This window comes from Falco biarmicus, chromosome Z (assembly GCF_023638135.1).
Source record: "Falco biarmicus isolate bFalBia1 chromosome Z, bFalBia1.pri, whole genome shotgun sequence".
Lineage (NCBI taxonomy): Eukaryota > Metazoa > Chordata > Aves > Falconiformes > Falconidae > Falco > Falco biarmicus.
In genome coordinates, this window is record NC_079311.1 from 32,338,448 (window position 1) to 32,351,063 (window position 12,616).

A 12,616-nucleotide genomic window follows, 5' to 3' on the forward strand; every position below is an offset into this window, starting at 1 on the left:
TGATTTTACGTAAAAGATCCTTATGTAAGGATCCCTGGAGGCAGTCTGCAAACCACAACACGCAGAAGTAATTTTCATGCCTGTAGCACAGGTAAAAGAAAATACAAAGCAGCAGGAAACCCTGATCTCTTGTTTAGGGTTGGGTTTTTTCCTGGTGACACAGCTAACAAAGACTCATAATGTAATTAATCTTAAATTTTGAGAATGACAGCTTTGAAAGAAGAGCGCATCTCACTGAGATCACAATTCAGCTTTTCGTGTTTTAAAGTCATTAGGCTATGTGATAAGAGCTCATCTGCCCACCCATGAGGGAGTGCACAGAGACAACAGCAGACAGAGGGGGACCCAAATCCTGTCCTGCCTGGCCCCTCCCAGGCTCATCACAGGACCCACCAGCCACACGCTGAGGGATGAAACCCACTGTGATTTGAGTAGAAAGACTTTCTGGAGCAGCTTTTAAACAGAGCGATGTTGCTGCCTATGGATGTATGGGACTCCTTATGGGATGCAAAGGAAGCACATTTTGGTATCCTACAAAACTCATGATGAGGTGTTTAGGGAAAGAACCAAAGGAAGGGATAGAGGTGGTTTGCAGGAGGGAACAAGGATGGGAAAACAGGGGGATAAGGGGACAAAAGGGGACAGGTCATGTGTTAACAGGCTGCTGATCAGTCTGCTTGTGTGGCCACGCTTGCCTTGGCTGTGGTCAGTGTGGTCTGCCCAGCCTTCTCATGAAACTCCATTTCTAACTTCTGCTGGGTGAGGAGTGTACACATGTGTACAAATCATGTATGTACGTACATGTGCCTGTGTGCATGCCTGCTGGGAATGTGTGCCCAGCATCACTGCTGCCTGGACCTGGAGCATGTTGCTGCTGCAGCCTCACCTCGATGGGGCTACCAGGTTTGCCCACTTTCTAGCAAATACAATATATTTTCTTCAGGAGTATGAAATGTGGTTGGCATAGGGGAGAGCAGAACTAATTAATTAAAAAAAATACGGTTCTTTGTATCACAGATAACAAAAAAATATGATATTCATTCTATTTCAAATGCCACAAAGCCATGGATATTGTAGCTACTCCTCACTTTAGGTACAGATAAATGCAATGTACATGCCCTTGAGCTGAGGTGATTAAGGCAAAAGATGAACATGCTCATTCTTTTTTCTTCCTATAAAAATTTTTCCATTCAAAACCTGACACAGTACCTGCTTGAGAAAGGGAGAATTTTAAACAATTTGGGAATTTCAGAAGATCTAATGACACAGAGAAATATTTTTAAAGCAAGGAAACAAAGTGGTTTGGTGGAAAACGCAACATCACCACTTTAGAAATAGTATGTTTAATTTTTCTGGTCTGTTGTAAGGCTGGCTGTACAGATGTTTTTAGTAATACAGGCCTCTCAGTGTATACAAGATCCCATATTGTCCCCTGCCCCACCCCCCCAATCCCCACCCCCTTTTGGCTGCAAAGTGTTTTCTTGGAAGACATCAGGGACACAAAGCACATGTGTGTTTCACACTGGGGTATTATAACCTGGGGATGCTGACTGCACCTTGAAGGCAATAAACTTTAAGTGAAGTAAGAAGTATCAAGAGTTTTCCTTTGGAGATGCTTAGCTGATAAATGGGCAGCCTGTAATGATTATGCGATCTCAGGTTAGGTTGCAATGAAGAAAAGAACTTTTGGAGAAGGAGGGTATACCAGTCATTTTTAGGGGAACAAAATTCAAAGAAACATAGCATCAAACAAGTCACTTAAGCTCAGCACCTAGTACAGAATATAGTAGTGTATATATATATATATATATATATTTATATATTTATATATTTATTATTTATATTTTAAATATATTTATATATATATATATAGTAGTACCATATAGAATATGGTAGTGCCCCAGGTGCATATAACAAGTAACCTCTGACATTTCCTCATGGGCTGCCCTCTAACCTGTCTTCAGTTCCTAGTGTTCCTCTAGACCAGGGGTCCTCAAACTTTTTAACCAGGGGGCCAGCGCGCGGATGAAGTGGCAGGCAGCCATCTGCGGCTGCTTGGTTTCCCCCCCAACCCGCCCCTGCGCCGGGGGTTGGGGGGGGGGGTGTCTGTAAATACCGGGGGCCGGATTGAGGACCTGGGGGGGCTGTATCCGGCCCGCGGGCCGTAGTTTGAGGACCCCTGCTCTAGAGCCCTGAGAAGTGGCTGTTTGGGTTGGTGGAAGACGAGGGTGACTTGGCTACAGGTTGCCCAGCACACAGCTGGACTTGGGCCCATAGCCTCCATAGCACAAAGGCTACTCACTACTGCTGCAGGCTAGCCTCAGGAGAAACAGGACAAGGAGGGACTGATAAGGGTGGCAAATCCACAGAAAGGAAAACCCATTGCAGCACTGGAGCTGCAGCATCCTTTGCCTTCCTGCTCCTCTCTGCCACACTTGCCAGAGACCTGCTCCAGAGCACAGCTGCTCTGACACATAGGGATTGTGTTCTATTGTCCTGGCCAGCAGGACAAGGGCAGCGACCATCCCCCTGTACTTGGCACTGGTGAGGCCACACCTCGACTACTGTGCTCAGTTTTGGGCCCCTCACTGCAGGAGGGATGTAGAGGTGCTGGAGCGTGTCCAGAGAAGGGCAATGAAGCTGGTGAAGGGTCTGGAGCACAGGTCTTATGGGGAGCGGCTGAGGGAACTGGGGTTGTTTAGTCTGGAGAAAAGGAGACTCAGGGGGGACCTTATTGCTCTCTGCAACTGCCTGAGAGGAGGCTGTAGGCAGGTGGGAGTAGGTCTCTTCTCCCAGATAACAAGTGACAGAACAAGAGGAAACAGTCTCAAGTTATGCCAGGGGAAGTTTAGACTGGATATTTTCCCTGAAAGGATGGCCAAGCACTGGAACAGGCTGCCCAGGAAGGTGATGAAATCATCAGCCCGGGAAGTGTTCAAAAACCATGTAATGTGGTGCTTAGGGACATGGTTTATGGGTGGACTTGGCAGTTCTGTGTTAACGACTGGACCTGATATCTTAAAGGTCTTTTCCAACCTGAATAATTCTATGATTCTACGATACTTCCATGCTGAAGTTCACACACTCTTCCTCCCTCTCATTGGAGCTCGTCCTTTTTGTGTCAGGATGTGGCTGAAAGTCCAGCAGTCATCATATCAGCTACAGAGAGCCCTTGCAGCTCGATTTTTTAATTCTTTCCAGTTTCTTGGTGTCTTCCAAATTCACTTTGCTTTCTCATCCCACCTCCTAAATTGGAGCTGAAGCTGTGTGGTACTTCATGGGTACATTCATCTGTGTATCCACAGCCGCGTGCTGACCTAGCTCATGACTGCAGCTTTGGCAGAACACTCACCATACACATGGTGACAAACAAGGCAAGCAGCTTTTAATTGTCCACGTGGCGCTGCACATGGATGCCTCAGCACAACCGCTGCGGGGCTGCTAAGACTGTCCTTCATTCCCAGGTGGGACATGGCCCTGGGGCTATCCCACACCTGAAGAAGGGGAGGTGCTGCCCAGCTGGCTGCTCTTCCCCGGCAGACAAACCCAGGGAAGGGTTACTGTTCTTCTCCTTTCCTCCCATTTTTAATGACTCTTGTCATTTGACCTCTGCTAAATATGGACCAGGTGTAGACATGGTCCCCCCTTCAATAAGCGTTGTGGTATTTCAGATTCTTTTCCCTCCCTGGCTGCCTGTAAACAATCAGTGGCTGCTGGAAAGAATCTCCTCCACCTCTGGTTTTTGTCTCATAAGAGTTTCTGCTCTGATGTTGTCGCCATGAACACATGCTTCCATCACACTCAGCAGCACGTATTACCCTCTGCCTTCTCATGGAGATGGGCACTTCAGCTGTTTCACCAGGGTGTTCAGCAAAGGACAAAATGTTGAACCTACTTTTTTCTACATCAGTCTCATTTCAGTGAAATTTGCCTTTGCCTGAACATGAGGTATCCAGCTTCTTACAAAAAGCATTAGTAACTAAACTGTGTCTCTGGTTCCTCACCTTTCCTGTCTCTGTACATTCTTTCTCTGTTCTTTATGGTTTGCCCTGTTATTGAGATTATCTGTCTCATGAAAACAGAATAAATTGTTCCACAGGGGCTTTCAGATTGGGTCACTAATGACAAAACAGCAGACATACTCTCTGGTCTGGTTTTTTCCATTGTATTGTGGCCATTGCTTAGATCTGCATGGAGAAGACGCTGGGCAAAGTTTCTTCCCCATCTGAAGATACATGCTTGCCTTTCAGGGCTATTTGTTACTCTGTGCTTTCGACAGCTCTGGAATAGTACTCAGTTGACTATTTGCAGCCATATCTTCCATTCAAAGGAAAGCTTTGATGCTTTTCTTAGCATCTTAAAACAGGAGGAATTTTTTTCTTTTAACCTGTTGATGGACATAAAACCTCTTTTGATGATCCATTTTAAGCATGCCCTACTAAATACAATGGCTGCTTGCAATGTTTTTGATGATGACAGGAGTTTTCCATGTCAGACCACTGAAGATTTATTTGTATTTCTCGCAGTAACATAGGTAAGCAGCTAGCAGAACCTTCTTCATAAGTCATACACATTAGTACACCTTAACTTTAAATGAGCTAAGGTCTGCACTGGGAGGCAGTATCTTTTGGTAGGCTGATGGATTGAGTTGGAAAAAGATAGCTGAGCTTTTGAGCCTGCAGATGTCTCTTCAGGCCTCTACAGTTCTAGCAAACTCATCTAATCCCACAATGTCCTAAAACTTCACAAGCACCACTTTCCGCTGGTGTTCTAAGTGTTTAATTTCACAGAGGTCAATGTGGCTCCCTGCATCCGTGGTGGATTTGGCTTGATGCAAGTATGTACTGAACATATTAGTCAACTTCTCTTAGTGAGATTGACTGAGTTTCAACCCCAACCCCATGGCTGCTGGGTTAGTAGTTACAGGTATTCTGCTTGAACACAATATCATCTAAGTGTCTCAGCTTACTAAACCTGTGGGGTTTTTTCTTGCCCCCAACACTCTCTGGACCACTTGCCACCTGTCCTAATCTAACTGGGCTGCAACTGAACCAAGAATATTTGTGAAGGCCTTACTGTTGTGTTGAGTTATTTATCATCACTCATAAGCTGAGCAATTCTGCTGCTAACGCTCAGCAAGCTGGGTACACTCATCAGAGGTTTGTGAATTACTGGCCTGTCTCATATGTACCTTCTTTCCCTCCAGCCCACAGACAACTCCATCACCCTCTTTATTCAGAAGCACTTATTCAGAGTCAGGAGCATCTTAGTGCCTGCAACATAAATGCTAAATAACAGCTTCCAAGATGTGTGTAGGTATGAAAGATCGCAGTTCAGTAATGTTAACAGCTCTGCTTCATTCTTCAAGCTTTTTGCATGCAGTCTTTCTCCTTTCCCTCCACTACTGCCAAGGGTCACAGCAGCTGGTAGAAACAGGACACCCTGGGAAACCGTGCCCTGTTTTCACTTTCTGGCCACTTTCTGTGTGCTGGAATGGGAGGAACTATGACCAGGGTGTCTTCAGGCACTGCCTCGGGTGGCTTTTGTGCATGTCTCACAGCACAGAAATCCACGCTGGGCCAGTCAGAAGGCTAAAAAGCCTCATCCATGCAAATGACTTTCCCAGCATGTCCAGCATAACAAGCTTAAAACCTAGCTGAGGTCCCTGGGGCTGGATCCCATCCAGGCTCAGCCATTGTCCATCACTGGCATTTCTCACTGGCTGATCTGGGCAGTGGGGATCTGCTGGGTCACCCAGCTTCTCTGGTATGATTCCTCACATCCCTGTGCAGTGTCTGCTACACTGTCCCTCCATGTTTTACAACAGTTGGGTTGGAAATACAGACAGGCACAATGCTTAGGAAAATACCTAATTGCCCTTAGTCAGCATGTTTCAGCTGTGAAGTAACTCAAGCCATATTCTCCAGTTCTCACAGCCTGACCTCATTTCCTGATGCTTTCCCTAAACACTTCCATGCAGAAACATCTCTGAGCCCCTCTGGGATCCCTAGAGAGGGCTCCATGTATCTGCTTGCTGGGGCCCAAGCAGTAAGGCAGTGCTCATAAAGGAGGTGTCAGAGAAAGTCCTTGAACAACAAAGTGAGAAAATAAGAATAAAACTAACCACAGCATGCAGATCTTCCCTCCAGCCTGGGCTGCCTCCTACCCATCCAGCAGTGACAGCACTACCCTCCTAATGTATTTTTTTCTGTGCAGCTGTTCTGAAAGCCCCAAGTGAAAGGTCTGCCTAGGAAAGGCAGTTTTGCATGGCCTCTTTGTCAAAAACTGTTGCCCATACCAAGCACAATCTATTTGTACCATTTGTAACTCTGAGGAAGATGCTCATGACCCATGTCTGCTGACAACAAGAGAATTGAGATGAGGGTTTTCATTTCCCTTAACTAACATTGACGTTGGCGAAGAGGAAATCATGCATACACCTCAAAAGCAAACTCCTTACCCTTGTCTGTGTGGAGCTAATCCGAAGGACTGGAGACAGAACAGGTCAGAGCTCTCAGAGAGGCATTGCACTGGGCTTGAGGAAGTACAGCCAGGGACACTACAGGGAATAGGCAGCGCTGGCCGTGCTGAGTCGAACAAGGCCTGGGAACAGCCTGGCTTTTGGCTTCAATTACTGAGCAGCAGAACTGCACTTCAGAGAGCACTTATCACTGCAATAAATCTTGCTTCTCACAGAGCACATGTGGAAGCTGAGACATCTGACAGCGGGGTGGGCTCCTGTAGGCAGGGGTTTGGCAGTGCAGGCAGGCAGCAGTTTGTACAGAGCTACACAGTAATGTGACAGAAGGAATGCTCTGTGACTAAAGCTGCTTTTTACATCTATTTTCTCAGGGGCTAGGGTGGGCAGTGAAAAGAGGGGGATTTGGATGAAGAAATCTCTTTTTAAGAAAAGAACAGAAAACAAAATTTAAAGCAAATCCACAGCATCACAGCTTCTGTACAATCCCTACCATGGCTTTTGCACCAGGCTGCTGGCAGGGTGAGTCTTTTCTTTAGGCTGAGGAGCAGGTCCTGCCATGCCCCCATTTTTACCGCTGCGTTTGCTGCAGAAAGCGTGAGATGTCAGTGCCTTCTCACATTGTATCTGCACCCGGCTGCTGCACCCAGCAGTGAGTCAGCACCAGATGCTTGCAGGCTTGGGAGCCTCAGCTTCATCAACTGTAAATCCCTGCAGCTCCACTGGCTACAAGAGCTCCTCAGAGCAACACCAGCTGGAAACCTGCCCCTGTAATCTCTGGGGATGAGCTGCCCGAGCAGCTCCTCCTCAAGCTGGCCCCACACAAGGGTCTCATTCTTCCTGGTTCCTAAGCCTATTTCCACTCCCCCTGAAGCATAAAGGGGTTTGGTGGAAGTGGGAGCCAGGACCCTTTATTTAGACAGAGCATGCGAGTTTTGCTTCATCCCTAGTCTAAACAAAACTCTAAATGAGTGTAAATGAGAGTAAATGAGAGTCAGAAGTTTGCGTGCCTGTGTGTAGGGGAGGTGGTAGGGCTGCAGCCTGCTTCTGTCCTCCTGGGAAGAAAACAGGCATTTGTAAAACCTGCACACACCTAGTTTGGAGACAGACTGAATATCCATTATGTATACACTAGCAGGAGCCTATTTTTAGCCACTAGGCAATGATAGGGTATCTGGCAGCGCAATGTTCAAACTTCATCCTGTGCCTGTCATTTTCCTTCCCCCTCTCTCCTTGTCTTCACCACCCCTCCCCTAAACTTTCCTCTTCTTATGGAAACTGGGAGACATTTCATGAAGCTGGTAATGAGATTCCATCTCCACACATAGGCAATGAGTCATCCAAGGAGTTTTCCCCTCCTTTCTCTGTGACTTTTCACAGCAAGCAAAGCCACTGACTATTCTATGATCACATAAAAGCAACACCAACGTCTTAGCATCTTGCTGGTGCTGCTAAAAGTGATACCCAATTTTCTTTGTTTCTCTTATTTTCTTTTTCTTTTTTTTTTTTTTTTAAATCTTTTTTTCTTTTCAAACCAGAAGAGAGGCTTGTGAGCACCGCTGGCCTATATATTGAAATTAGCAGGGTCTGAAGCATAACCTGAAGAGAGCATCCTTCTGTGCCATGCCATGTGAAACTTGGCAATATGAAAATCTGAAACATTGACACTGTTTTATTATCATAATGAGTTTGCAAGTGCATATGCCTCATGGTATCCTAAGTCAGAATGAGATGATGGAACAAGAGGGGTTAACAAGAGTGACATAGCCCTCACACGCATTACTAGAGCCAGGGATGACAGAAGCGGCACACAATCTGCTAAGTGAAGGGGCTCTGCTAAAGACCTTAGCAGCATCCAGTACTCAAAGGGCTGACATGCAAGCACAGGCACAATAAATTTTTATTCTGCTTTGTTTTATGGCCTGTCATATCCAAAGACATACCTCAAATGGTCTGAGGCACCAGAAAGCAATGAAAAGATCAGTAAACCAATTAAAAAATGGATAGTGTTGCACTTCCAAACAAAATCAGGGAAGCTCAAGCATTTCAAACAACTGCAGAAAATAGGACTATGTATGGCTACTACCCAGAAACATTCAGCTATGCAGAGCTATTATATTAACAGCCTTATCCATAGCCTCTAAAACAGAACTATTTTTTCATTCCAAACTCTCTATTATCTAAGAGAATTCCCTTATTTCCACTCACTTAAGAATTCCCTTATTTCCCCTCATACCAGGATGGAGTCAGCAGGACTACTTCTAACATGAGTCCATTGGAACGAAGGTATTTTGCCACTGATCCATATGGAGTTACTCCAAATTGGCACTGTACCCTCAAAAGTGTAGCTCAACTGTGACTGCAGAATACTGGCAGTAAAGAACAGCCAGGGGCAGTACTTCCTCACCTACTCCAGCTCTGCTCTCAAAATATCCAAGACTACACCTTCCTTGTGACTTAGAAATAGGCAGCCCCCAGCAGGCAAAAGTTGTTCTTGCTATACTGATGAAGAACTGAAAATATGCAGCAGTTGGACATCTCCCCAGTCATTTATCTCTGAATGTTAATGAATATATGATCACTAAATCATGCTCTTCTCAAGCTAATTTACAACCTCTCTTTGTCTCTGTACTAACACTCTGAAAACCTGTGCACAGGGTAGCAGTTTTCCAAGGCTAATTCACTTGTTGCTTCACCTAAAGAACTGCCAATAATTGTCCCATTCTTGGTGTGCAAGAAATACGCAAGAGCTGCAGTGATGGAGCAGTCTTTCAGGGAGCACATGCAGCAGTCCACTCAGTGAGTGATCAGAGGTACCTAATGGCTGAAAGGGATCCAAAATAAGGGTGATAAAACAGTCTCTGTAGCCCATGGGCAGAGGAAAGTTACACCAAAATACTCAAAGTATTCAAAGGAGATTGCTGCACTCCACCACCTCCTTCTCTACTTCTGCTGCATGGTGAGCCAGCAGAAACTGATGTGCTGAGAGATATCTCACAAATTACAGCCTGGAGATGCTACTGACTAAAAGCAAGATGGCTGTGGTGCTGGGTGTTCTGCCTGCCTATTTGTTGTGCAGAAACTGACATTTTCTCTCATCTTATTTTGCAGATCTCACAATAGGAGTTGTGTGCACCCAGAGGGCAGCACCTGCCACCTTCCCTGCCCCCACTTCACACAGTTGTCATTGGAAATGTCCACGTGGCATTTTTCACATCTGGGGTAGGTATTTCTGCCACAGATCAGTTTTCATTCAAAATCCCAACACCATAAAACCAAAGCTAACCCCAAAAGCAGTGCTGTAGAAGCAGCAGGTTTGTACACCAGGAAGAGGATGGGGTGTTACAAGGGCTATTTCTCTCATGACTAAGCTGGTTTTGCCTTGCTGGGTCTTTTAGTATTCATGCAATATTTCTTCCTTCACATTGTGCAGTAAATCACTATTTTTCAAAGCACAGTGCCTGCCACAGACTCTGCCAAAGGGAGGGCAGTGCAAGAAAATCTGGGTTTGTCTGTGTAGCATTACAACTTGTTTGTTTGCTTATTTAATGAGAGCTTTGCTGGTTGACTTTCCTCCTTGATTTCTAGGAAAGAAACCCGTGCCAGCTGTGGTGAAGAATACTAACTCCTCCCTCAAACAGGTGATTTACAGCAAAGGCTCTAAGGCTCTGCGTGACAGACCTGTTGGACAGCAGCAATCTGGAAAAGACCCTGGCAGAGGGGCATAAAGCCTTGCAACACACTGCTCAGGCTTCACTCTGGCACCCCTAAGCTGACAGAGGCAGGGTTGGGATGTCATTGCACCTCTGGCTTGGTGCTTAGCCCTGTCACTGCTACATTTCTTTAGGGATGTGAAGCCACTCACTGTGGCACCTCCTATGCTCCTGCTCCACTGCCCACAAACAGCCCCTGCACCCTCACAAGGGCAGGCACATATGTGTGGAAGGAAAAAGGGATGGAGACATACAGTGAGGAACAAACCACTGTACAAGGGTTTGTACAGTGGTACGCAGACCAGTTTCAAGGCAGATGTGCCCAACACAGAGCTGGGTGATGCTTTTAGCAATGGTGATAGTCACTACCAGCACTGGTTCCCAGGGGTAGCAGCTTGAAAAACTGAGAGGAGCAAAATACCAGCTCATCACTGTGCTGAAGCAATGAAACAGGACCTGATTCTGTCAGAATGACTGCAGCTCAGTTAGTTCACTCACACCATTGTCCTGGCCTCATAATGGAAAGAAATGCACTGCAGAACAGTCCAAGAGCAGTTCCTGCCAGACTGTGTGCTAGAGGCAGATCAGGCTGCTTATTTCTAAACTGATCTCCTTTGCTGTATGGTTTCAGTCCAGGACATTTCCCAAGTAGTCACATCACCTCCTGAGACCACACACACACATCCTTGCTTGTGGGTCCTGTTTCCATCCATTGCCAGGAAACATTTCACAGAGTTGTCTGCCTAAAACCACAAGCCTTGAGATGAGGAGCAAAAGAAAATGAAAAATATATCTCTTTATTGCTTTGCTTGAATGAGATGACCAGGAAAGAAACTTAAAAACTAAAGAAACAAAACTCAAACCATGGCGACCAAGGAAACTGTGATCCCACCCGTTCCAGTGTAGGGTCAGGCAGATGTGCTGGGGAGGCATGAGCAGGAGGAGAGGGTGCCAAATCTCTGCTGTTGCCACAGCTACAAAGCAAGCTGCTCCCTCCTTTCTGCCACACTTCCCTTTTTCAGAATAAGAGCTGCTAAGGACTACTGTACTTGTTATGCCTTCCTCTCAAATTCTGCTACTGCTTCATGTATTACTTTCCCTGTATCTGCAGCTATCTTTATTTCTCCCTGTAAATCTCTGGAGCACCTTTGTTTCTTGCATTCACCTCTGGGTGCCTTCCACCCCAGCTTGGGAAGTCAGTCCCTGCATTTCCCATGCATTTGCCGCTCAGCTTTGTTCATGCCTTGCTCACTTCCTTTGACTGTGTGTAGAACTTGCTCCACCTGAGCTTTGGTGTTGGCTTGAAGACTCTTGAGTGGGGAAGGAGGATCAGCCTCAGCATCAGGAAGAGCAAGACACCAAGTCACAGGGAAAGTGAGATGCAACTGTGCATACCCAGCTGGCTGTCAATGTCATCTGCTCAGCTGGAATCCCAGAGGGTGTGGATTAGCATAAGTGAGAGCTGAGGTGGAGTATTCTTTGCAGGGAAAAGTGTTTCAGGAAGCACTACCTGTTGCAGCCAGAGAAATATCTGCCTTTCTACAAAGCTTTCAGCAGGAACACAGCTTGGTGTAGGAGCCTTTGGAACAGGGGAAGGCTCATACGCTTAGCCAGGGTGTAAAAGACCTGAGAGCAAGCCCCTTGTTCCCTGAAGTGGGAATCAATCTGCACCCTGTGTACTGCAAGGCATTGTGTTGACTGTTGAACTGTTGGTGCTTAGGGCAGGGAATGACTGGAAAGGACTGGGTTTCCTTCTGGTGCCCAACTGAAACACCTCAGCCAGAGTCCTAAGCAACCCAACAGCACATCCACATCTTCTTACAGTTTATATTCACAGGGCCTGCCCGTACCTTCAGAGAATCAAAGTGTGAAGACTGCATCCCCTGGAGAGTGAGTCTGTGGAACCTGCAGGATCACAGCAAGCCCATTTCTAACTCAGGACCAGGTAACCTGGCCACTAACAACTTCCTTCCTCGGTCCTCCTCCAAGTTTCATCCCCCACTGCCTGAATCTAGTAGCCACACTCTTGAACCCAGGGCAGGCCAGCCTGCCAAGGAACGTTGCACAGAGGACAAGAGCAATCCTGCTTTATTTTTCTCACACGTAAAACTGTAACAGCTGTTCCCCCACAACTGCAGGGGAGTCTTTGAAGACGCAGCACAGGACATCTCAGAGGACAAACTAAAGGTGACCGTGTAGAGCTGCTCTGCAAAAGCACTTTAATTGCTTTTGACACTGCCGACTAACTTCATTAAGCCCCAGGCAGATGACTCACAGTAACAGGCTGTACTGGTGAAGGAAACACAACGGGACGCAGGGAGGAAGGCAGCATTTCCACAATAATTAGAAATTTTCTCTGTTGTGAGTGGAATGGCCTCATGTCTTGCCTTCAGCTGGACTTCAATAGTAGGTGATCAAAGATGTC

At 46.3% G+C, this 12,616-nt stretch overlaps 1 protein-coding gene across 3 annotated transcripts in view; it reads right to left on the reverse strand.

Moving 5' to 3' along the window:
• NRG1 (neuregulin 1) overlaps positions 1-12,616 on the reverse strand; it is a 306,774-nt gene that overhangs the window by 70,638 nt on the left and 223,520 nt on the right. The window lies entirely within an intron of this gene.